Genomic DNA, 25,977 nt, shown 5'->3' on the forward strand with positions numbered 1-25,977 from the left:
AAAGTGAGAACAGAAGAGCTAAGTAAAAATGATAATTACTACAAAGATTAACCATTTATATATTATGAAAATCACTGCTTCCTGGGGACATCTAGCATCACAGGAAGAAAATATTGGGGTGGCCAGGAACTGGATCCTATTCTCATGCATGCAAGGAAATGTCTTTGCCACTGAGACACATATATGGATTAAGAAAACTTTTAAATAATTGTACGGAGTAAGCACTGTAGCACTGTCCTCCCGTTGTTCATCAATTTGCTCGAGCGGGCACCAGTAACGTCTCCATTGTGAGACTTGTTGTTACTGTTTTTGGCATATTGAATATGCCACAAAAAGCTTGCCAGGCTCTGCATATAACTGTATGGGGTAAGACAAATTTAAAAAATTTAAAAGATCAGGAGCATGTGGCTCAGTGGTGAGGGGCATGTTTCATGTGTATCAGGCCTGAATTTAATCCCCACAGAAAGCTCTGTCATCCAAAAAAAGCTCTCAAATTATGTCAGTATGATTCGATTTTTTTCTCTCATGTTTGATTATCTTAATGGAGACACAAAGTTTAAAGATGCCTTATGGGGCATCTTTAAATGTTAGTATCTAAGAAGACACTTGGAATTATATTCTCAAAGCTGTAAATAGAAGTAACCCCTGAGAGATCATTTAATGTTTCTCATGTCAGCTTCCTCATCTGTAAGACTTATAAGTAAAAATAAGTTTTTTATATTCCCATTGTATTTAACCTCTTATACTATACAAATATACAAGTGATTCTTCCTAAAAGTTAAGAGACATGATATCTTGAGGTCTCATCTTCTTTGGTAATTCTGTCATCAAGAAAACTAGCTTCTGGGGGCTGGAGCAATAGCACAGTGGGTAGGGAGTTTGTCTTGCCTGAGGCAAACCTGGGTTCGATTCCCAGCATCCCATATAGTACCCTGAGCACCACCAGAAGTGATTCCTGAGTGCATCACCAGGAGTAACCCCTGAGCATTGCTAGATGTGACCCAAAGTACCAAAAAAGAGAAAATTAACTTCTATAAAAACAAATTTGAGATCAAAAACTTTTAGCAGTCATTTTTCTATCTATAAGGCAGAAACTTATTCGCTATTACTCTATACGCTGAACTCCATTCAAAGTTAATAACCATATATGCAATAGGTTCCTCTAGGCCTTATTAAGTCACCAACTTTCCTTTATGTTAATCACCACTCGTTCTCACCCATTTTACTAAGGCATATACTAAAAGTCTGTTAATGTTGGAATGTATGTAATGACTGCTTCCTCATAGACTTTCCTCTTGCCTGATGAGGTATGGAATGAAAACAAGAGGTCATTTTAAAGATTCCTCTAGTGTGTAATTTTCAGAATATAAATTCTTGCTGTGATATACCTTGTAACAATATTTTGAATTACTATGCTACATTGTATAAAGAAAAAACCATAGAGACTCATATTTTCCTGAGACACATTTTAATATTTCAGACACATTTTAAACCACTCAGGTCCTGGACTCACCTTTATACTGTCTTTCTAACATAATGTTCATGCGTCTTAGCTCCTGACTAGACAAAAACTAATCAAATCACTTTGAATAACAGAACTTCTACTTGATGGATAAATTGCTCAAATTCTGAAGGCTATTATAATGGTGAGCTCTAAGGAATATATATATATATATATATATATATATATATATAAATCTGGCTGAGTTTAGGTTGATTATTTTATGTATTTGAACTCTCATTTATATACCAATTTATCGTTGTATTAACACTCTGACACTGTAATTTGTGCTAATTAAGCCACATCCAAGTGTGAGCCACCAGTGGTACATAATGATGTCAACAGGTTAGTTCAAGTAGTATTTATTGAACATATGCCACTAACATCTAGTATATACTAAACAATGTAATGAGGAGATCAAGATGAGCAAGACTTTATTCCTGTCGTCAAAAGATATGGCAGCCTCTGTCACCTTTTAAAAAACCTGCTCTTGGGGCTGGAGAGATAGTACAGCGGATAGGGCATTTGCCTTGCATGCGGCCGACCCGGGTTCAATTCCCAGCATCCCATATGGTCCCCAGAGCACCGCTGAGGGTGATTCCTGAGTGCAGAGCCAGGAGTAACCCCTGAGCATCGCCAGGTGTGACCCAAAAAAGCAAAAAAAAATCCTGCTCTTGTTATATGCCTGCCAAGGGGGCACACTGAGGGATGGCAGGGACTCTGAAGACACTGGTTTTGGGATTGGTGTTGCAATACTGTATGCCTAAAATGACTATTATGAACAACTTTGTAAATCACACTGTCTTAATGAAAAATTAAAGAGCAAAAATAGTTGGAGGGAAAAGGCATGTTCTCTATCTTTTTAGGTATAAATGAAGTCCCTTTGCAAACCAACTCAGTACTCTCTCCCATCCATTTTCCTTTCTACTCTCCATAGACACATCTTTCAGTCTTCAAATTAGAATCATCAGGCCACAATATCTTGCAATTATGAGACAACAAACATCAAAAACCAGTTATTGCATACCTAAGTTGATTGCAGGGTTACTTACAATAGTCAAGACCTGAGAAAAACCCAAGTGCCCAACATACAGGTGAGTGGATAAGGAAATCGCAGTCCTTCTACACAATAGAACGCTATTCAGTTATTTAAAAAGGAGGAAATCTTGCTGTTTGGCAACTTCTAGGTTTCATACTAAGCAACGTGAGTCAGAAAAAGACAAATACCAAAGAACGCCACTCACATGTGGAGTGAAAAGAAACAAAGTCAAGGAATAGAGAATGGTCAATGAAAGCAAACCCTGAGATTCTGCCCACAGTACTAAGGCTGCTTAATAGGAGGTAGTAAGGAGAATGGGCTGCAGCAATAGCACAGCAGGTAGGGCGTTTGCCTTGTACACAGCCAACATGGCCGACCCGAGTTCGATTCCTCCGCCCCTCTTGGAGAGCCTGGCAAGCTACCGAGAGTATCGTGCCCATACAGCAAAGCCTGGCAAGCTCCCTGTGGCGTATTCGATATGCCAAACACAGTAACAACAAAGTCTCACAATGGAGACGTTACTGGGCCCGCTTGAGAAAATCGATGAACAAGAGGAGGACAGTGACAGTGACAGTAAGGAGAATAAAAAAGGACCTAGGGATAGTAATGGAGAAATACTGCTATTCTAGAGGTGGATGTGGTGTAGTAACATTGTGTATCTTAAACATAAACAGTAATACTGTTGTAAATCATCATGCCTCAATTTTTAAACAAACATAAAGTCAAGGTACTGAGGTTAGTGATAAAAAAATAAAAGAAGCTTGGCCTTAGAGATATTGTTGACTTTCAGAACAAATCATGACCATTCATGTTCAAACTTCTTATTTTATGAGATGAATAAACCTCTTTTGTTTAAAATCTGTGATCAGTATGTATACTTGATTCTTGTTACTTGAAGATTAATGAATGCCTGATTGATACAAGAAGTTGACACTACCTATAGGAGGATGGAGTCAACTAACTTCTTAAATCCTGAACAATGACAAACCCTTGGCCTTCAATTACAAAACTTATCCTGAATTATAAACAATAGAAGGAAAGAGAATGAAGATCAGACCACAAGTGATATAAGGACAGTGACACAGGGTCATGGAAACTGTGGTGGTGATGGAGTGCAGTAACTGTATATTAATTCTATAAACTTAAACACTACCATAACCATATTTTCTAATCTATAATAAATATTTGAATAATTTCTGAAATAACTACAGTATAAGAGTTATAATAAGACAATGATATAAATAGTATAGAAAATAGTCATTACAATACACTGCATTAGTATAATGATTTCCAATTTAGAAAAGGTTTCTGCACATATTGTCTTAGGCTTTACAACAACCTCATGAGGCAGCAATTATTTCATCCAATTTGTAAATAATAATACTGAGGTTCTAGGAGGTTGTCATTTGCCAGAGATCACTTGGCAAGAAACTGGAAGCAGCAGCGCTCACTCAAACAAATGTATCCGAATTTCCAATGCACTAAGCTTTCAACTGTATCAGAGCTATCTCAATCAGAACAGCAGCCAGGAGTCTGAGGAAACCTCATGAGAAGTGGAGATAAGAGGGATAGGAGGGGTGAACAATGTTGAGAGGAGGGAAACATAGCAGTCTGGGAAGCCTCCTAGAGAAAAGATGTTTTTGGGTTGGCCCAAAAGGATAGTAGGCATCAGGAAAAAAAAGAGAGAAAGATTCTGAAGAAAAACCAATACCGACAAAGAGAATACTGTACAGATAAAAATAGGAAGATGCCATGTAAATTGAACAAATGTTCCAACTAGGGTACAGGTCCAAAATTAGAGAGAAAATAAAGATACAAGAGACATAAAAATTCTGAAACCAGGTCTGAAATGTATGGCTAAATGCTCCATTTTTGGAGTAGGTAACAGAGCTCCATTGGTGACTCTAAATGAGAGACTGTGGTGACAGCTACAATAGAAACAACTTTCTTAACAGAGCACTGGGATATAAAGACGGAAGGGAGCCCAAAGTGAATAATCCCAGGAGGCATCTAGAGAAGAGAGTATGTGATGACCGAAACTAAGGCTGGCTGCATTCAAGATGGATGATATGGGGTCGAAGTGGGATGGAGGCTTGCCTACATAGTGTGGGAGACAGCAAGGAAGCAGGAAAGCAAACAAAACTTCAGAGAATTCACTAGAAGTGAATTTGGGGGAATAACAAAGATAACTGATTCACTTGCTCCTTTGCAGCCTAGGAAGAATGATTTAATTTAACCAAACCAGAGTTTCCTTCTCAGATCGTGTAGGAGGTTCATTTTTTAAGCTTTTGTTCCAGTTTACATGTAATATAAGATATCTCTCTACAGTTTCTGGAATCAGTATCAATTCTTAATCATCTAGCTGTGTGCCCATCATTGTAGAATGTTATAAACCACCATACTTGATCTTTCAGAGCAGAAGGAGCAAGACATATCCACTATTCCTTTCTGGATGAAGCACTAGCTCTGCCCATGATCAGGAAACATGGGGACAGAGTGATAGTACAGAAGGTAAGGTGCTTTCCTTATATGTGGCTGACCCAGGTTTGATACCCAGCACACCATAGGATTGCCTGAGCCCACAAGGAATGATCCCTGAATGTAGAGCCAGGAGTAAGGCCTAATAATACCATGTGTGACCCACCATTTTTTTTTGTTTTGGGCCAACCCCAGTAGTGCTCAGAGGTTTTCCCTGGATCTGCACTCAGGAGTCACTCTTAGAGCTCGGGGAACTCTAGATGCCGGGAACCGAACCTGGGTCAGATGTATGAAAGGCAAGTTCCTTCACAACTCTACTATCTCTCCACTACTGTCACTGTCACTGTCCTCGTATTGTTCATTGATTTGCTCGAGCGGGCCCAGTAACATTGTGAGACTTGTTACTGTGTTTGGCATATTGAATACGTCATGGGTAGCTTGCCAGGCTTTACCGTGCAGGCGAGATAGCTTGCCGGGCTCTCCGAGAGTGGGGGAAGAATTGAACTCGAGTTCACCATGTTGGCTGCATGCAAGGCAAACACCCTACCCACTGTGCTATCGCCCCAGCCCACTACTACACCCTCCCGAAATTTTTAAAAGAAAAGGGAAAACTGATCTTCTCTGTGGATTTCTGTCCTTAGTGTTACTGTTATTGAGTTGGATTTTTCCTTGAGATCCTTCTCATCAAAAGAATGGCGGTATTCCTTCTGTAGGTTTCTTTCTATGTTCTTCTGTGCAGGCTACTGATGAGCTGTGGCTAAGTTGTCAGTCCCTAATTACAGGAAAGCCTAATTACAGAAATGTTATACTTGCGAGGTATTATTATTGAGACCCTGTCTGTGATCACCCAGAAGTGACCTAGCAAAATGTCATCACCATGGTTAAAGGACTGTTATAGGGAACGATGTCAATTCTCGCTTGCATTCTTGATGCTTGGAATGCCCCAAAGGACCCTGAAAAGAAATCAATTGAGAGGAAGCTGCTTAGAAGATCAAACTAAAACACTGGATAAAACAGGGAAGCTGAGGAGACAGGAGCAACTTGGAATAGAGAAGAGCCACTAAGTACGATTCTTCCAGGCTGTTCAATATGGAAGTTTATCTACCCCTCAACCTATTCAATTTTTGCCCTTGTCACCTGGGAAAGCTTTCCTGTTTGTATGTTTAATAATAGTTGAACCCTTTACATGAGGAGTTATCAGTGTTGCCTGGTGGAAAGTTTGCCTTAAAGTTGTTTCACAAAAAAAGAATAGAAACCTCAAAAGTGTTTGCTTCTGTGCAGAGTATCCATTGAGATTTACTGTGTTAAAAGTCAAAACAGTAATGGTTTAGATATCAATAAAGGCCCAGGATTTGGCTCGGTGGCAAAAGTACTGGTCTTGCATGAAGTTTGCCCCCTGCATTGGGCACATGCATCAAGAGTGACCCCAACTACTCAGGTCAAGACAGGAGTTTGCAACACAGTGTTTGGGATGTCAGGAGCTCTGAAGTGAGATGTGTGCTAGCATCACAACTCAAACTGTGTGTCCCCGGCTAGCACATGTGTGCAACACAGTGATACCCACGGAGTGCTACAACTAAAATATATGTGAATATCACAAGTAAAGGAGCTCACATGCCAACAAGCAAATGTTCAAACATGGAAACTGAAGTCTGCCACACTGTGGAGCACTGGCTCAGTGTGCAAGCACTTCAACCTTGCAGGCATCCCTACCAGACACATAGCTCCTGGTAAACACCACAATCAAATGACCACTAGCCGTAGCAACAACAACAACAACAAGGGAAGGTAAGAGGAAACATGTGTGGCATGCAAACTCAACACTTTGAATGACAAGCTACTGTTTCCAAAAAAAAAATGAGTGGCACATTTTTTATAGTTTTGCAAATTGCTTTAAGATATAGCATAAAGAAGATGCCTCTGCACTCAATCTGTTGAGCTCTCACACTGGATGTAGTCTCCAGAAAATCCTACTGGGATTTTGTGACAGAATGAGATTGAAATAAAGTAAGTAAAGTCTTAGTGTTGTTATAAAATTAATTCTGACCTTTTCCATCACCTGCGTGAGTTCCAGGGATGCCCCTAGGGCCCCACCAGTGGAAGTGATAGACTATACCATAGTGCCTAGGGTTTGCCCAGTTTTCTTCTCATTATTGGGCAATGGGGTTTGTAATATCAAATGCCTGACATCTGGTATGTGTGCTAGCCAGTGGGCACACAGATGAATCACTGAATCTTGAGGTATATGGAGTATACACTCTATTTTCATTTGAAGAACCAATTAAGGCGCAATGAGTTTAGTTACTTCTCCCAAGGTTATATAGCAAATCTCTTTGGAATCCTAATCTAGAGTTTTCTTCTACCCAATCAGAAATTTTACTGGGCCTGATACTACACTGAAATGTCTAGTTAGTCCACTATTAAACTCATAAATAGAGACTGAGTTCAACTTCCTCAAGTGACTTCAGTGTTTTGTACGATCCTAACTTAAGGCTATACTTAGCATTCTCTATACACCACAGTCACATCAACCCAGTTTCATGATTCAGTAACCATGGACATATATTTTGTAACATTTTTATTTTTCATAGGAGTAGTACTCAGCAGTGATGGGTGCAGGGCATACACTGCCTAGGATGGAAATTTGTGCTATTTTCATAGTCCCTTGTGAATATTTTTTTGGGAAATCTTAAGGGGGGATGAAGAAAGATGACCTACGCACAATTTACAAAAAAGATTGTAGATTTCTTGAACTGAAATCTTCACAATCACTTTTCCACTTCCCCTCCTTCCATCTCTTCATTCTCTCTTCTCTTACAGAGTCACACCGAATCTCATGTTGTTGTGGAGAAAAATTTACCTTTAGCCCGTTGTTAATAATTCCCACTCAAAAAAGAAAACTCGGTGATAGGTGATGACAATTGCTGCTCCTTTGAATGATCCTTCGAGAGCACAATTTGTTTGGCCATCACTGTCACTGTCACTGTCCTCCCATTGTTCATCGATTTGCTCAAGCGGGCCCAGTAACGTTTCCATTGGAGACTTTGTTGTTACTGTGTTTGGCATATCGAATACATCACGGGTAGCTTGCCAGGCTCTGCTGTGCGGGCGAGATACTCTCAGTAGCTTGCCGAGCTCTCCAAGAGGGACAGAGGAATCGAACTCAGGTCGGCCATGTCAGCTGCGTGCAAGGCAAATGCCCTACCGCTGTGCTATCTGACAGTTCCCCCTGTGTTTGGCCATGTATGGAACAATTCATTTAGAAAAGCAAGAGACAAATTTCCACTGCCTTTCTAAGTATCATAGCTCAGCCTCATAGAGCTTGAGGCAATCTCAACGAACTGCTCTAATTTATACTCCTGTGAATATTATATAACACTATGCTCTTACAGGTACACTAATTCATCTACAATATAGACTACATGAATTTCCCCACACATAGCACTGCAGTCTGAAAGACTGAGTCGGGGCTATCATTAGACTCTATATTGTATTGCATATTATATTAAAGAAACAGAGATGAGCTCTGGATAACTGTTTTCACCTTCATATGTTTACCAAAATTCTCACATTATTACTTTGTACTCTCTTCTCCAGGCTAAATTAGCTTATCATCTTCCTTAATTTGAAACTCACATTTTGCTTTCTTTCCCTTTTATTGTTTCCAAAGCCTTCCATAGACCCCCCTCCAATCTTTCCATATGTTCTTTTAAATTTGCAGGTCCAAATTGCACCCAGTCTCTAATAATGAAGATTTTAAAGCATGTAGCATACGGTATATGTAATTGTAAGAATTAATTCATAGTTTCCTCATTTCATATCAATAATACTATCATTGTGTAATAAATTGATAATTCTTCTATATCAACTATGAATTAGCTACTAAAATTGAAGAAGGGAAAGAAATAGTCTTAGGTTATTTAACTTAAATTGCTTTCTTTACAACTCAATGATGAATCAGATATATACACATATGTGTATATTTGTAAATATAAACATATATTTTCTTGTTACTGGTTTTGTAAATAGCCAGCAGTGACCTGGATTACAATTCTTTAGAAAAGTAGCAATTCAACACTAAAAAGAGTAGAAAGAGGGTATGCATACTTCTAAACACTTTCAAGGAAATACTTTTAAGCCATCCACTGTGTATAATTAATAGGTTAATTAATGGTTCTTAATGAAAAGAGTTTCAATGAACAACACCACTTACTTGTAGATAGACAACACGATAATGGAGTATAAGAATTAAAATTAGGAAAGAGTATTTGGGTCAAGAGAGTCAAGTAGACTTTTGAAAGGAGATAGACTGATTTGTAGTACTAGGGGTTATAGAAGTCCATAATACATTTTAACAAGAAACTGTACACTATATTATTCACCCTTTATTTATTATTTTAGCTACTGCATGTGTGTATTTTAAAGGTGAAAAAATACCCAGGTGAAACACTGGTGGAGGAAAGTTGACACTAGTGGCAGGATTGGGCTGGAACATTGTAAGCCTATAATCCAAATATGAATAACTTTGTAAATCATGGTGCTTTTATAAAACTAAATAAAAAATAAAAATACCCAGATGATATGAATTATGGAGAAAGGAAAAAGAGTACACCTGGCAGTAATAGGAGCAATACATATAGCTTAAGATGCTCGGGGAACAAAATGATTGGGGCAGAGATGCTAGAGTAATGTTGAGTAGACTCTGACAACTGAAAATTAAAAGTAAGTCCTTCAGGGAGGAGAGGTGGTGCCTGTCTTATATGCAGAAGAATATGCACAGAGGACTGTGCACAAGAGCACCATCTCTAGGTGGAGTGAAGGAAGCAGTCTAAGAATACAGTGCCAACTCAGGACCATATTCTCTCCAGGGCCAGGCTCATGACGTGACTTTATCTGTAAGCCAGTTGGCACAGTATCCGGAAGTAGAATGATAATGCATCGTTTCTTTTGGGGGAATAATTGCTTCCAGTTCAGTATGGCTGATGGGAGAGAGTGAAAAAAAATAACTGCAGGAATGGGATGTTCAAAATCTAGAGAAAGTTCATTGGTAGTGGAAATGGGGGAAAAAGGTAGAGTAAGCAATGCATTGAATAAAGATTACTGTGTGGGGTGGATTTATTTGGTACAAGGAAAAATAAAGAGGAGAAATTTCAAAGGTTATTTATCCAATTATTCAACAAATATATGAGCCACAAAAATCTATTCACTGAAGCTGTTATATCATGAAAAGGTCTTATTTGTTAGCAAGCAACAAAAACTGAATCCAGTTATCTTAGGGACAAAGGGAATTTGTCATAATGCCAGGTGCTCACAATATCAGCGAGAACTGAGAAGACTGAGCTTAGAATGACGGCAGGATCCGAAAATGCCCTGTAGCATGCACTACATATAATGACTTAACACCTCTCGTGTGCATCTCAAATCTTGCTATTTATGTGGCTCCTTTGGCAGAATTGAGGAAACTGTCACTCAAATCATTTTCCATGTCTGTGGTTCAAATGAGATAACCAAACTGAGAAAGACTGGAGACTGAACAAAAGGCACCACTGTAACACATTCTTGGCCACATACTATTCACTGACTTTCTTCCCATTTTATTGCCTCATTCCTCAAGATTATAAGACTTGGGAGCAAGGGGACAGTTCAAAAATCTGGGAAAACTATTTTTAATTTTTTTAAATTGATATTTTTAAAAGTCCACAGGGGATTTCAATTCTGACCGAAAAAAACTGGAAACAAAGACTGAAAGTTGCATGGGATTGGGATGTCTAAGAAATAAAGAGAAGAGTAAAAGGGCTGGGAAATGTGATTGATGGTCCATGACAATAGATATGGTGGGGAAAATGAATAAGGTATTTGGAGGGCCTGAAATATCCTAATGTCCTACCATCCCACCTTGCCTCCAGACAGTTATTGAAGTTAATAATGGGTCAGAATGCATGGTCAGAACTGTTGGTCACAGTAGGAATACAAATGAGAGATGAGTTCTACTAACAGGGAAGCACTAGAATAGCAAGGAAAATTATATATATATATATATATATATATATATAATCTGCAACTAGCTATTTTGTCTTGAGTCTGAATATATAATATAACTCAAAAATGTTTAAGTGATTTGTTTAGATAGAAACATCTTTCAAGTAATGTGTGGGGATTGAAACCATCAAGAAGCAAGGAGATCATCCAGGAATCTGAATGAAATTCATCCTGTGACAGTTTTTTTAATAACCAGAAGTAGTCCAAATGATAAACAATAAAGTTTACAAGAAAGGTAATGGTAGCGAGAATGGGTAAGAGAAGACCTTGTAGGAATAAGACTAAGGGAAAGGATGGGAATTCATCCGTGACTTAAAAATGTACTGTGATATGGGGGCCATAAAAGCATTACTGAGTAAGTACAAAGGAGAAGAAAGACACCAGATTTAAGCACCATGAGGAATGACACACTATACTGGAGGAAGGGGACACTTAAGAAATAAAAGTCATTGTATGGACCAGAAATATCATCCCAAGGAGACACATATCCTATCTCACCCTCAAATCCCTAGATCCCAGTAACAATAAAAAAAGGCTACTTCCTCTAATTTTGTTCCTCTAATAAAGAATATCATCTTCTTGCTTCTTCCTGTTAGTTTTATTCCACCAAAATCTTATTCTCTGTGTCTTTAATTGAAAAACATACTAAACACATACTAGAGATAATAGTTTATGATTATATTATCTGTCCTGATGTATATTAGACCTTTAGAAATCTATGCCAAAGGATTACTTAAAAATACACTGTTAAGGATATGAAGACTTCTTGGGTTTTTTTTTTTTTTGCTTTTTGGGTCACACCCAGCGGTGCACAGGGGTAACTCCTGGTTCATGTACTCAGAAATTACTCCTGACCGTGCTCAGGGGACCATATGGGATGCTGGGAATCGAACACAAGTCGGGCCATGTGCAAGGCAAATGGCCTACCCTCTGTGCTATCACTCCAGCCCCATGAAGACTTCTTGGGACATTTAGAATGGACTTCCATTAGACCCAGCAATTCCACATTTGTGTATCTACCCCCAGGACACAAAAATTCATTCAAAAGGACACATGAACAACACTATTCATTGATGCACTTAGTACAATAGCTAAGATATGGAACCAACTTGGTGTTCAATGATGAACGGATTATGAAGATGTGGTATATATACACAATGTAATACTATGCAGCTGCAAGAAATGATTAAATCAGGCAATATGCTGCAACATGGATGGAACTGGAAGACATCATGTTGAGTGAGGTAAGCCTGAAGAAGGACAAACCCAGGGTGATCTCACATATGTGGTATATAGAATAACTGGATGAGGGAATGGAATGGGTCCTGGTTTTTAGTTTTGCTTTGAATTTGAACCACATTTGATGGTGGTTATGAGTTACTCCTGGCTGAGCACTCAGTAATTACTCCTTGTGGTACTCAGGGGCCATACGGGATGCTGCAGATCGAACCCTGGTCAGTCGCGTGCAAAGAAAGTGCCCTACCTGTTCTACAATCATTCTAGCACCAGGAATGCAATATTTTAAAGAGGGGGATGCCTTGTTCATTGCAGCTTAATTCACAATAGCCAGAAAATGGAAAAAACCTGAGTGCCCGAGAACAGATGAATAGATAAAGAAACTATGGTACACCTACATAATAGAATACTACACAGCTGTTAGGAGAAATGAAATTTGCCTATAAATAAATGGACCTGAAGAGAGCATCATGCCGAGTGAATGAGTCAGATAGAGAAGGGGAAAAGGGCAGATATAGAATCCCTGCATTCATGCATTCATTTGTGAGATTTTATATATATATATATATATACATATATATATATATACATATATATATATAATTGTATGAGACTAAAATCTAAGGACAGGGAAAACAGAAATCAGGAGAATTGGTCAGTGTTTGGAAGCTACCACAAGTGTGTGGCGGGCAGAGGACAGTTAGATAGAGAAGAGACCAATATGACAATAATAGTTGGAAATGGTCATTCTGGACAAGAGCTGAGTGTTGAAAGTAGGCAAAGTGTTATTCATGATAACCTTTCAGCATCTGTACTGCAAACCATAAGGCCTAAAATGAGAGAGAAAGAAAAAGAGGGAGAGAAAAGAGGTACCTGACAAAGAGGCAGGCAGGGGGGATTAGAGGGGTGGGAGGAAAACTGGAGGCATTAGTTGCTGGTAAATTGCACTGGTGGAGCAAAGGGTGTTGGAACACTGTATGAATGAAACCCAATCATGAACAGCTTTGTAAAAAATAATAAATTTAATAGAAAAAAGAGGGGGATGCCTAGATCACCCTTGAACCGAGTATAGAGAGGGGAAGGACAAAGAAGTAAAGGAATCAAGGCAATAAGGAAGAAGATGAGAAAGGGGGAGTAACAGGTATCAGGAACCTCAGGTATACTGGTAATGTGGGGGGGGGGGGTATAGCAATATATCCAAAGCATAGACTCAACAATACTGAACACATGACATTCAAACTACAACGCCCAAACTTTATAATGTATCTGTCAAGGTGGTAGGCTGGGGATGTTAGAGGGAACATAAAAACACTGGCTGACCAAGAACAGATGACTGGCTAAAGAAACTTTGGTACATCTACACAATGGAGTACTATGTAGCTGTTAGAAAAGATGAAGTCATGAAATTTACATACAAGTGGTACAATATGGAAAGTATCATGCTAAGCGAAATGAGTCAGAAAGAGAGGGATAGACATAGAAAGATTGCATTCATCTGGGGGATATAAAGTAACAAAATATGAGATTAATACCCAAGAATAGCTGAGATCAGCACCAGGAGGATTACCCCATAACTTAGAGGCCAGCCGGGTATCCTAGAGGAAAGGGCAGTTCAGATAGAGAAGGGAGCACCAAATAAAGGGTGTTTGGAGGATCCTCCCAGGAGGGGAGATGCATGTCGAAAGTAGACTATGGACTGAACATGTTTGCCACTCAATGCCTCTTTTGCAGACCACAACACCCAAAAGGAGAGAGAGAACACAGGGGATTGCCCTGCCACAGAGGCAGGGGGGGATGGGGGATGGGGGTGGGGGGATATTATCCATGGTGGTGGAAAATGGGCACTGGTGGAGGGATGGGTATCTGATCATTGTATAATCGAAACCCAAGCACAAAAATTGTAAATCTACAACTGTACCTCATGGTGTTTCACTAATAAAAAAAAAATTAAAAATTAAAAAAAAAAACACTGGCTGAGGGAAGTTGACACTGGTGGTAGGATTGGAGCTTAGAACATTATATGCTTGGACTAGAGTGATAGCACAGCAGGTAGGACGTTTGCTAGGTTCGACTCCCAGCATCCCATATGGTCCCCCGTGCACTGCCAGGAGTAGTTCCTGAGTGAAGAGCCAGGAGTAACCCCTGTGCATCGTCGGGTGTGACCCAAAAAGAAAAAAAAAAGAACATCATATGCCTAAAACTCAATTCTCAATAGCTTGGTAAATCACAGTTCCTTGAGTACATTTTTAAAGAAATAGATTGTTAAGGGGCCGAGATATAGATCTTTGGGCAGTCCACTTGCCTTGCATAGTTAACCTGGGTTCATTACCAGCACCCAAAATTGTCCCTGAACTCTGCCAGGAAGGAAACCTGAGCACATCAATGTCAGGAGTAATCCCTGCATATTGCAATATGTGAACCAAAATTGCAATATGTGATCAAAAAAATTAAAAAGGACTGATAATAGCTATAGTGCCCCTAGTATAAATAGACACACAAAGAACAAAACCCAAAACAATTGATCAAAGTTGGACCATGGTTACATGTACTACACTATAATATAGTGCACTGTAAATCAAGTAGACAGTATTTATGAAGCTTTAACACAAGAGGGGAAATAAACCTAGAATATATCAAAGCAAGAATCTTAAAGGGGTAAAAGAATGATACAGATAACTAAGGCTATGTTTTGAAAGTGATTTTGGCCTCCTTTTTGCTTTACCAGTATGTTCTGTGATATGGGGCAAAGCCTACTGGCCAACAGATCTTGGAAACCATCTTCCTCCCTGCAATATGACTAGGAGCTAGGAAGGAAAACAATAGAAGAACTGATAAGAAAATAAAATTTGGGAAAATAAGAGCAGATGTGGCTCACTCTTCGAGCTCACATTTTTCCTTCAACCCATATCTTGCTTGCTCGTCTATGCTTCTTTTCTTGCTTATTTCCACTCAGAGAAACCTTTGTCCTCTCTTGAACATGCGCTTCTATCATTTTCTTCCTTCGCATCTTTCTAAATATGTTTCAATAAAACTGTCTTGCATTACAAAGAAAAAAGAGCAGAAGCTGTGGAATTTATGGGTTATAGGAATAGTACGAAGCCAGGTCCAGGAAAGAGTAAAGAAGTCACTCTTCAATCTTCAATAGTAAATCCACTGTGTGTGAGCAAGATGAAGTATTCTTCTTTATGGTGTAAAAAAAGAGATATATCTAATTAACAGAGTTAAAAACAGAACGCTCTCCCTTAAAGGGCAAGTTCATCACGAACAGGGCATATGTAAGGTAAGAATCAGAAGGAAGAAAATCAGGGGCCAGAACAATAGTACAGCAGGTAGGGTGTTTGCCTTGTATGCGGCCGTCCTGAGTTTGATCCCCATCATCCCTTATGAGGCCCTGAGCATGGCCAAGAGTGATTGCTGAGCGCACATCCAGGAGTAACCCCTGAGCATTTTAGGGCGTGTCCCCCCTCAATAAAAAAAGAAGAAAGAGAAACAAAGAAGATCAGGCAGAACCCAACTTCCAGGCTTGAGATAGTGCCTCCCTGTAGAGAAAGCAGAACAGTCAGGAGGGAGAAAAACTGTCAACAAGTGATGAGACGGGGCAAAGAATAAGCTAAAGTGTAGTGGGCAACACATGTAGTTACATCTGAGATGGGTTGTGCAGGGATTATTAAGGACAGGATTTGAGCTGGCAGAGCTCAGAAGAAAATCTAAAAGAGTTTTTTCAGTTGGTTCTTTCTTTTGACAAGGCAGAAATGACCAAAGTTTCTTCAAGGAAATTAATACAAAAGACTTTGCTCTGAGGATGTCTTGGCTAGATTAAGGTATTCTAGCAGTGGTAAAAGTATTGTTTTTATTCTGTCTTAGTTGGAAGTTAGTTTCAAAAGAAATCTTGAACTTAGTTTTCAGAGATTGTTCAAATTAGTTCCAACATTCTTGATGTGCTTCAATTGTCAGCATTTCATTAAAAATCTTTTAAAAAGAATAAAATACTTGCAAATCCTGTATTTGGGGGCAGGTCGACAGATGAAAAATTTAGAAGTCATTTGACAGAAGTCATATTCATGACAAGTTGTAACCTAACAAGGGCAAAAATTTATAAAGAATCTCTTTGCACTGCAGTGCACTGTCCTCCCGTTGTTCATGGATTCGCTCGAGCGGGCACCAGTAATGTCTCACAGCAAATTGTGAGACTTGTTGTTACTGTTTTTTGCATCTCAAATACTTCACAGGTAGCTTGCCAGGCTTTGCTGTGTGTGCGAGATACTCTCGGTAGCTTGCCGGGCTCTATGAGAGGGCGGAGGAATCGAACCCCGGTCGGGCGTGTGCAAGGCAAATGCCCTACCTGCTCCAGCCCTAAGAATCTCTTTGATGTCCTATATTTACTTTCCTTTTCAGAGATTACCAAATGTATCGCCTCATCCATTTTTCAGGAAAAAATATCAGTCTGTGTTCCCAGAAAATCTATCTTCTTAAAACAAATAGCAACTTACCCCTACAACTGTTTGTGAGGTTCCTACTATCCACTCCCAGCTCATTCCAGTCCCCCACCCCTAGCGAGCAGAAGTGGGGGGTTTGGGGTAATCACCCACTTTGGGAAACACTGCTTTAAGTGAACAATGTAGGAAATTCTCTAAACGTTGCTGAATTTAGAATTGCACATTAATAGCCAGAGGCTAAAATATTGGCTCTATTGTTTCTCTGTGCTTTCTCAAATTCATTCCTGGTATAGAACAATTTTCCTATATTTATGTTTTTGAATAGTAGAAAGTTTTAAGTGGTGCTATATAAAAACCGTCAGAAGTTAAAATTAACATAATTATTTTAGTGCTATGTCTTATTTAGCTAAAGATATATGACCCCATTTTTAGTAGAGCTATTTCAGAAATCTTAAGTAAAAGTATGTTTAGAGTGAAAAAATGTTATTTTACATCTTATTGTCTATTATATGGTTATTTGTATGCATTTTAGATGTTTAAATGATGAATGTGAAGAAAATATAAATTAATTCTGGTATATTTGTGCAACAAGAAAAGAAACTTTACATGTTCAATTAAATTGTCATAAACTACCTCATACCAAGGTCTGAGATTAGATCAGAATATCCTCCATAAGAGACAGTGAGGAAAACTTAGGCAGAACTCTTCAGGATATGCGCCTCAGTGGTATTTCCAGTGATTTGATTCCAGTAAAAAAAAATAAACAAATGGGACTACATCAAATTAAAAAGTTTCTGTACTGCAGAAAAAACCCAGGTGAAATAAAAGACAACGTAATGAATGTGAGAAAATAGTTGCATTAATACATAGATAAAACACTGACATCCAAAATATTTAAAGCGCTCACAAAGCTCAACAACCATAACAAAACCAATAATTTCATAAAAAATGGGTAGAGGAGAGGAACAGATGCTAACCAGAAGAAGACAAACGAATAGCCAGTTAATATGTGAAAAAGTGTCCATCATCATTTATTATCAAGGAAATGCAAATAAAACAACTAGATGTCATGTCACACCAGTGAAAACAGGATATATTAAAAGGACTAGAAACAACCAGTATTGGCATGGATGTGGTGAAAAAGGATTCCTCATTTATTGTCAATGGGAATATCATTGGGTTCAGTCTCTATTGGAAAAAATATGGTGATTCCATGCTCACAGCCACTCTCCACATGCTTGGGCTGAGCTTCATCCATGAGTGAATCCACAGAAAATCCAGGTATATGGGACTTGTGACTGAAAACTCCAGGTTCAATGGAATCTGGATGGATGACCTCCCCCAGACTCCCCCTGTTTCTGACAACTTGGTAGTCATGCCCAGAAGCCACCTCTGGCTGGTGCCAGGTGATCTCATGAATGGTCATGATCCAGAGACTCATTATAATTCTCTTGGAAGAGAGCATAAAATGACTCGCCATAGCCATGCCACCGCACCCTGTACCAGTCTGGTTCATTAGGGGCACACTGGACAGGGGCAGGTGAGGCCCCTCCCTGACCCAAGGGACTCAGCCCCCTGGCAGCTGTAAACCTCCAGCACTCAACCACTGTCATGCTCAGGGCCAGTCTCCACACGCTCAGACCCAGTCTCACTCAATGAGTGAACCTATTCCTGGATATCTCATACCTTGCACCACTCATATTCCAAGAGCAGGGCACCATATCTGATGCAGTTTAAAGTAGAAGGCAACCAATCTTAGAGGGAAATATATTTTACATATATATATACACATACATATGTATGCACACAAGGGTAAACTTTTAACAACATATTAGTGATCTCTTATAGAAGGGTTTAATGGCCCCTGGATAAAATACAACAATATTCACACACTTTCCTTTTAGGAAACTTTTTGGAGCATTTTCGCAGTTTATTTATAACAAACAATACAAAATAAATTATTTCAGTTCTGCTTTGGGGCAGGGGTTAAGGTTCATGATGGAAACACTAGAAATATGGTTGTAGGAAGGTGTAATATTGGTGGGATTGGTGTTCAAATATTAAATGTAATTAAATATTTTGAAGTTCTTTATAAAAATAAAATGAAAGTTCAAAAAATTTAAAAGTACAGCAATTCCCCAGAAAAATTAGAATAGATCTTCCAAATGACTCAGTAGTTCCACTTCTGGTCATCAACCCACCAAATAGAAAAACATTAATTCAAAAATTGCATACACAAGGGGCTGGAGCAATGGCACAGCGGGTAGAGCATTTGCCTTGCACGCGGCCAACCGGGGTTCGATTCCCAGCATCCCATATGGTCCCCTGAGCACTGCCAGGGGTGATTCCTGAGCGCAGAGCCAGGAGTAACCCCTGTGCATTGCCGGGTGTGACCCAAAAAGCAAAAAAAAAATTGCATACACACATCCCTGTGCTCATCAAGCGCTTAGTGCAATAGTCAGGATATCAAAACAACCCAAATGTCCAACAACAAACGAATGGATAAAGAGGTTGTGATATATATATATATATATATATATATATATAAAATGGAACACTGCACAGCTAAAGAAAAGATGAAATCTTGCAGTCTGCTGCAACATTCATGGAAATGGAGGGTCTCACATTAAGCAAAATAAATCAGAGAAGAAAAAAATACCAAATGACCACAATCATGTGTGGAATTGAGAGAAAGGAGAAAGAGAGAAGTTCATTATTGAACAATAATAAATTATTGGTGTTGTAATAAAAACTAATTAATAAGCAGTGGAGGGATGAAGATTGGACTATTGGTAACATATGGACAATGATGGTGGTTCTTGGGCATTTGATGGTGATTAGGTGCTGTAACTTCATATACAAATAAAGTTTTAATGCTATCATAATCATGTGACATTAATATAAGAAATGAAAACTGAAAAATAAGATGCCATAGAGAATAAAGTTAGATGTAGCTAAGGAGATTGCACTATGTACTTGATGGGGTTCAGGACACACTACCCCAAAAGATACCACTTGGATATACTGATTGCTGTAATTAGGAATTTGAGAACATAGAGAAGCAAGAAGGTTATTCTGACCATATTTCTTTGCCTTTCTCCCATAATACAGGTCAGAGGTCCAAACCTCAGAGGTCCTCCTAGAAAGGTGCATTTTATCCTCAAAGACCAGAGAAGATTCTCAACAGAGGACCTTGATGAGTCCTTGCAGTTTAAAGTAGAAGGCAACCAATCTTAGAGGGAAGTTCACTACAACCACCTCCTCAACCTATTCTTCTAGGACTGTTCATCCTTGCTACAACTGGGCTCTAAGTAACACATCTGTATCTTGGGTCTTCATTTCCTTCTGAAAGCTCCTCTGTCATGAAAATCAACATTTCTCAACCATGGACCAAATACATGCATTGTGGACTCTGGGATATTGCATGGGGCCACGGGTGAAAATGATGTCAAATGATGAAAATGATGGGGGTCGAAGACATGAGTCTAGGAGCCAATCAGAGGTGGGGGGAGTGGGGCATGCACTCGAAGGAAATAATATCAGAAGGGGGGAGGGCAGGGAGATAAAAAGGTTGAGAAACCCTGATGTAAAGCTTGTAGAAAATGTATGTGCTTTTCACCTGTTAATTAGTCTTTGTTAACTTACTTCTCAGGCCCAGCAGGGAGCCTAAGAGGGATGTGGAAAATTTTCCCTTGTCTACGCATTCATAGGAGCAAAAAGTCAAATACCCCAAGAAAAGAAAAATTCAATTTTTAAAAAAGATGCAAGTGGCATATGGAAAAGTATTAAAAGACTGAAAATATGCTCTTAAGCATTTTTGAGGAAAGTAATAGTTATTTTATTATGCCATACAGAAGCAGCAAAGAATCTCTCTGTGACAGAAATATTTATTTATTCATTTATTATAGAGAGGAAAAAAGGGAATTCAAGTTTATTTGATATCAGACATAAAAACATTATTTTGATGGGTGCAAGGAGACTGGCCACACCCAGTTGTGCTAGGGGTTACTTCTGGCTTTGCACTGAGAACTTACTCCTGGCGGCGTTCAGGGGACCATATCAGATGCTGGGGATCAAACCCAGGTGGGATGCATGCAAGATAAATGCTTAGCCCCTGTACTGTCCCTCTGATCCACTGAAAACGTTCTCTAGAATACCAGAACCACGCTCTTAAAAACCATAGCACCCAATAAGAGAGAGAGAACAAAAGGGAATGCCCTGCCACAGAGGCAGAGTGGGATGGAGGGAATGAGGGGTGGGAGGGATACTGGGATCCGTGGTGGTGGGAAATGGGCACTGGTGGAGGGATGGGCATTTGATCATTGTATTATTGAAACCCAAGCACAAAAATTTGTAAGTCTGCAACTTTACCTCATGATGTCTCACTAATAAAAATAAAAAAATTTTAAAAAAGCTTTGAGACTATTCCATACCCTAAAATACATACTGAAAATTGTATTCACTGGAATCGTGAAGAGAAAACAGTTCAAATTTAAGAAAGGAAAAGGTAAATACAATGAGAAATGAGAAAAGTGACAGTTGAGAGGAACGAAGAAAAATGAATAGGAGGAGACAAAAATATTGCAGAAAGGTTCTGTAGCATTTAACAGTGTATAGCAAGCAAGCTATTTTAAAGGTGAACTTGAGTGAGAACAAGAGTATGTGAAAGAAAATTCCCAGTTGGTAGCATAACAGAAAAGAAAAAGATGTTTAAAAAAAGATAAAGAGATTAAAGGACAGGAAAATATTGGAACCATTTAAACTTCTATGTATAATTTAATGTTCTCTGTGCAATTATTTCATCTTCCCAAAAGAAAAAAAATCTTTAGAACTCCAAATATCTATATAAAAGGTCCTTAAATTGCCCTAGTATCTCATTTTCTTGAATACAGTATTTTTCCAGACGTTGGTTGCAAATGACAGTATTCTAACTCAGGCAAGGCTACAGCAAAAAGGAATGAAATTGCTCATTGTCGTAATTCCCCAAGTATTTTCAAGTCCTAATCTATAGAATCTGAAAATATGCATCCTTAACTGGCTCAAGGGGGACTTCTGATGATGAGATTAAGTGAAATATTTTGAGAGGGGTTGATTATCTCGGATTATCTGGGAGAGCCAATGTACTCACAAGGGGCCTTAGAACAGAGGCTCAGGAGGTGAGCAGGAGAGTCAGTGGCAGAGAAACAGAGGTGATGGCCTAAGCAGAGCCCGTCCAGGAGCAGCCATTGAATTTGGGCGGGCTCTAGAAGGTGGAAAAGGGAAGGAAAGGGAGGCTCCCTAGGGAACACCTGAAGGAATGTAGTTCTTCAGATCCATCTTAGACTTCTGACCTCCAAACTACAAAATAATGAATATCTGTTATCTGAAGCCACTGTGTTCCTGATAATTTGTTATAGCATCGGTAGGAAAGCAACACACTCCTCCTGCAAGAAAGATCATGGACTGCAACCCATTCCAGGCAATTTGAAGTCAATTCAACTATTACAATAAATTCTCTTTTTTACTTTTGGTTTCTGTTTGGGGACCAAACCCAGGGGGTCTCGGGGATCACCCTTGCTCTGGGTACAGGGAGGTGGGGCTCATGAAAACTTATGGGGGTGCCAGGGATCAAGTCCCAGTTGAATGTGTGTAAAGCAAGAGCTTTATTATTGCTCTGGTCCCCATTACAATAATTTCTAAGCAACACTTTCCTCGCATGTTCTCATTTTCAGTCAGTTCCTCTTCGTGTCATAGAAAAGAAAAGCAGTGAGGTGTCAGGGTTTTCCTTGTCCTTAATGAATGGGAACACCTTGAACTAGACAATGTGGTGGTTCCCTTTACAGCTAGCAACCCCCAAAGAAAATCAAGAGCTCCCCTCTCCCACAAAGTGGAGAAAAGCTCAAGAGAATACCTGACTGGCTTAGTACCAGAAGATTCTTTGGCTAGAATATGCAGTACTTTAATTGGCCAAGTCATGATTCTACCATCTTTGTGGTTTGGGGGGGGGGGGGAGGCCAAGAAGGTGAAGAGACGTAAGAGTACAGCTCTCATAAAACAATTAAAATGTGTTCATTCTTTCCAAGGTATCGTAAAATCTCAGGTAATAGAATCAACTCTGGTCTGAACCTGGGAGTGGGAAAGGATTTTAATTTACTCTAAAGATTTATGGAATTGCCTGAAAGTTGATCTATTATCTATCGTACCCTCATCATCTTGATCCTCTTACCACAAGCCTAGCACTTAGGAGAAGCTCAATCGATATATATCGGATTAATGAACTGGCTCCAAAGTGTTGCCCTTCCTCAATTGCTGAATATAAATTTAACTTTGAGGCTGCGTTGGAAAAAGCAAAGTTATTCTTTTTATTTCTCATTCTGTATTTTTTATTATTATCAGCACACATTTACATTCATATTATGAGCCTGAAGTCAGGGGTTAACTGAAAGATTAAGAGAGTTATACACAATGATGATTCTGATGTTACTAAAACCCCAAATGAACACACACAGAGACAGTATTCAAGTTAATGCAAATTCTAAAAGTCTAAGATAATGCAGATTGGAATGCAGCCAGCAAAATGTCATTTTCTGGCTTAATGGAGAGATTAATAAATCACAACCATGAATTATATATGAAGTCTCACCCTAGATCTTGGTTATTTTTAGCACAGGAGAGTAACATGATGCTGCAGGTATGGTTTGTGTCAACAGCATCATTGGAGAAGCAAGTACCAAGGAAAGTAGGGCTGGGATGTTTCAATCAACAAAAGCAGAGACAAAAACTCAGCATCGTCCAAGAGCGAGAGAGACAGCTTTGCTCATGTGCAAAACTGAATGGCAAATGTGATGGAAGAAATCACAAGTGTGCAGAGGGGACTTGGCCAGCATACTGATAACTATGCAAATAACTGAACCCTGTCTCAAGTATGGCTCTACTTGTCAAGTGACGAAGGTAATTGGCGGCTGGGATTTTAACTTCCTCTATACTAAAAAAGGCCATCATCTGAAACACAAAGAAGGGACTAATTAACACCAGACAAAGCTACATTAGTTTGCATGCTAACGAAGAGTTCATGGACGTGAGTTCAAATCTTGGGTCTGCCGCAACTTCTAAAAGACAGAAGAAGCCTTAGTTTACTTGTCTGTGATATTGATACGGATAGATGACAGTCTCTCTATATAATAAGCCCTTGGAAAGAATTCAATGCAGTGAGATAGGCAAAGTATTTAGCCTGTAGCAAATGCTTGGTAATAAGTCTTTTCAGAAATATGACAAAAGCAATGACAAGTGCAGGTGTGTGCTCCAATAGTAACTTGTCCCTCCTTCCTTGCACATTGTTGTTTTTGCCATCTTGCTGTGATGACCTTAGGATGACCCACACGGAATTGTGGTGCTCGAAATCACTCGGATGCTGTGTGCCAGAGATCACAAAGGAGAGTGCTTCTAGGATGAAGGCATGTGAGGCACACTACAGCTAAACAGAAAGCCTGGTTTCCACAAGGCTCTTGGCCACCCACAAGTCTCATGGCACCCCTCATACCATTGCATTTTAAGATAACTAAGAAATTCATGTATGTGTGCATATAAAAATCTTATGGGATACAAATGGAAAGGGTTTCACAGATGCCTTGTATAACATAAAAGCTAGGCCTCGTAGTGAATCATTTTGAAGCAGAGAGACAATCACATAAGGAAGTCTGCTTATTCATCCAAGAGAGATGAGGACTCTGAGAAGATACAATCTATAATTACTCACTTCAACACATCTGGGCTGACCCTGAGGGTTATAGGTACTAGTCCCATGCACTGCACCCACCCACCAATGACTTTACTTATAGCTTAATGCCAAGAATCATATCACAAATAAGCAAAGTTCCCAGAGACCCACCAAGAGATTAAAAATATCATCTTTTTGTTCAAGGACTTGAGAATTTGGGCCATGTCTGGTGATGTTCAGGGATACTGCTGGCTCTGTGCTCAGGGTTCTTCACTTCTGGTGGCACTCAGCGAACCATATATGGTGCTGGGGCTTGAACCAGGATCACTGACTGCAAGGCCAGCACCCAGCTCCCTGCACATTCTCTCTGGCTCCAAGAATAACATCTTTTACTGGAATAATATTGATGGGGTGAAATGAAAGAAGAGCAAATATTAGTCTGAAAATTCCATATTCTTCTAGGTCAGAGACTCCTGGGAGAAAGAAAATAAAAGCAGAGAAGACACAGAGTAGGAGAGAGGGAGAAGGCTGGGGATGGACAGAGCAGGAGGAAAAAGTGGTGTAAGGGTAGTGAGGGATGGTTGTAGAAGGGTATGGGAGAGGATAAGAAGGAAGAAAAGGAAAGGGAGGGAAATAATGGCATATAGCCAGAAGGGAGGGGTGGAGAGGCTGGGGGAAGAAGAAGCCAAGGAAGGAAAAGTATGGGGGAGAGGAAGAGACGGGAGAGGGAGAGGTAAGGTGGGGAGAGGAGGAAGAAGAGGCAGAAGAGTGAAAAATTACTAGAATTTTTACTGAAAACACGGTGCAGCAGAAAGAAGATTCTTCAATGTCAAAGTGATACCACAAAACAGAAGAGGCAAAAAGCATCCCACATACTTCTGAAGGGAACACAGGAAGCGAATTCTTGAGCTCTGTGGACTCAGGGTGGTAAGTGGGAAGCATTTGTGACATGGTAGTGAGGTCACACTCAGAGGGTCCGTTGCTATGGTGCCCAGGAGGTTTTTTGGGGGAAGGATCCAGGATCTCAGGTCAGCATCAAGATCAGAAAGAGGAGAGGAATAGGGCAGGCATCCTGGGGAGAGGCAGCTCAGCAGCACACACCACTTTCATGACCCCCTCCTGGAGAAATCTCAGAAAGAGCTAGAAGAGAAAGCTGCTGGATGCTGAAAGCACAATCTCATACAGAAATGGACACCTGATAGGCCCCGAGACAGTCGTCAAAGGAAAAAGGCATCACCTTGAAAGTTTAATGGACTCTCAAATTACACCCTGGGCTTTGCCATTGTTTCACCACCCAGATAGCATCACTCTGATCACGACTGCTCAGCCTTTCAGGGAGCTCAGACTAAGCCAATCTTTGCAGCGGAGGTTCCCAAACTTATTTGACCCATCACCCCCTTTTCACAAAAGAAATTACTCAGCACCTCCTTATTTGAATAGAAAGTACCCTGCAACTGCCTCTGAGATGTTACCTCCATCCTCATCTTTCCAGTGTCCCCCAGGGGGTCACTATCACCCACTTTGGAAATCACAGAGGTGGATATATGGGCCC

Source organism: Sorex fumeus, unplaced genomic scaffold (assembly GCF_029834395.1).
Source record: "Sorex fumeus unplaced genomic scaffold, SorFum_2.1 ptg000086l, whole genome shotgun sequence".
In the NCBI taxonomy this organism is placed as follows: domain Eukaryota; kingdom Metazoa; phylum Chordata; class Mammalia; order Eulipotyphla; family Soricidae; genus Sorex; species Sorex fumeus.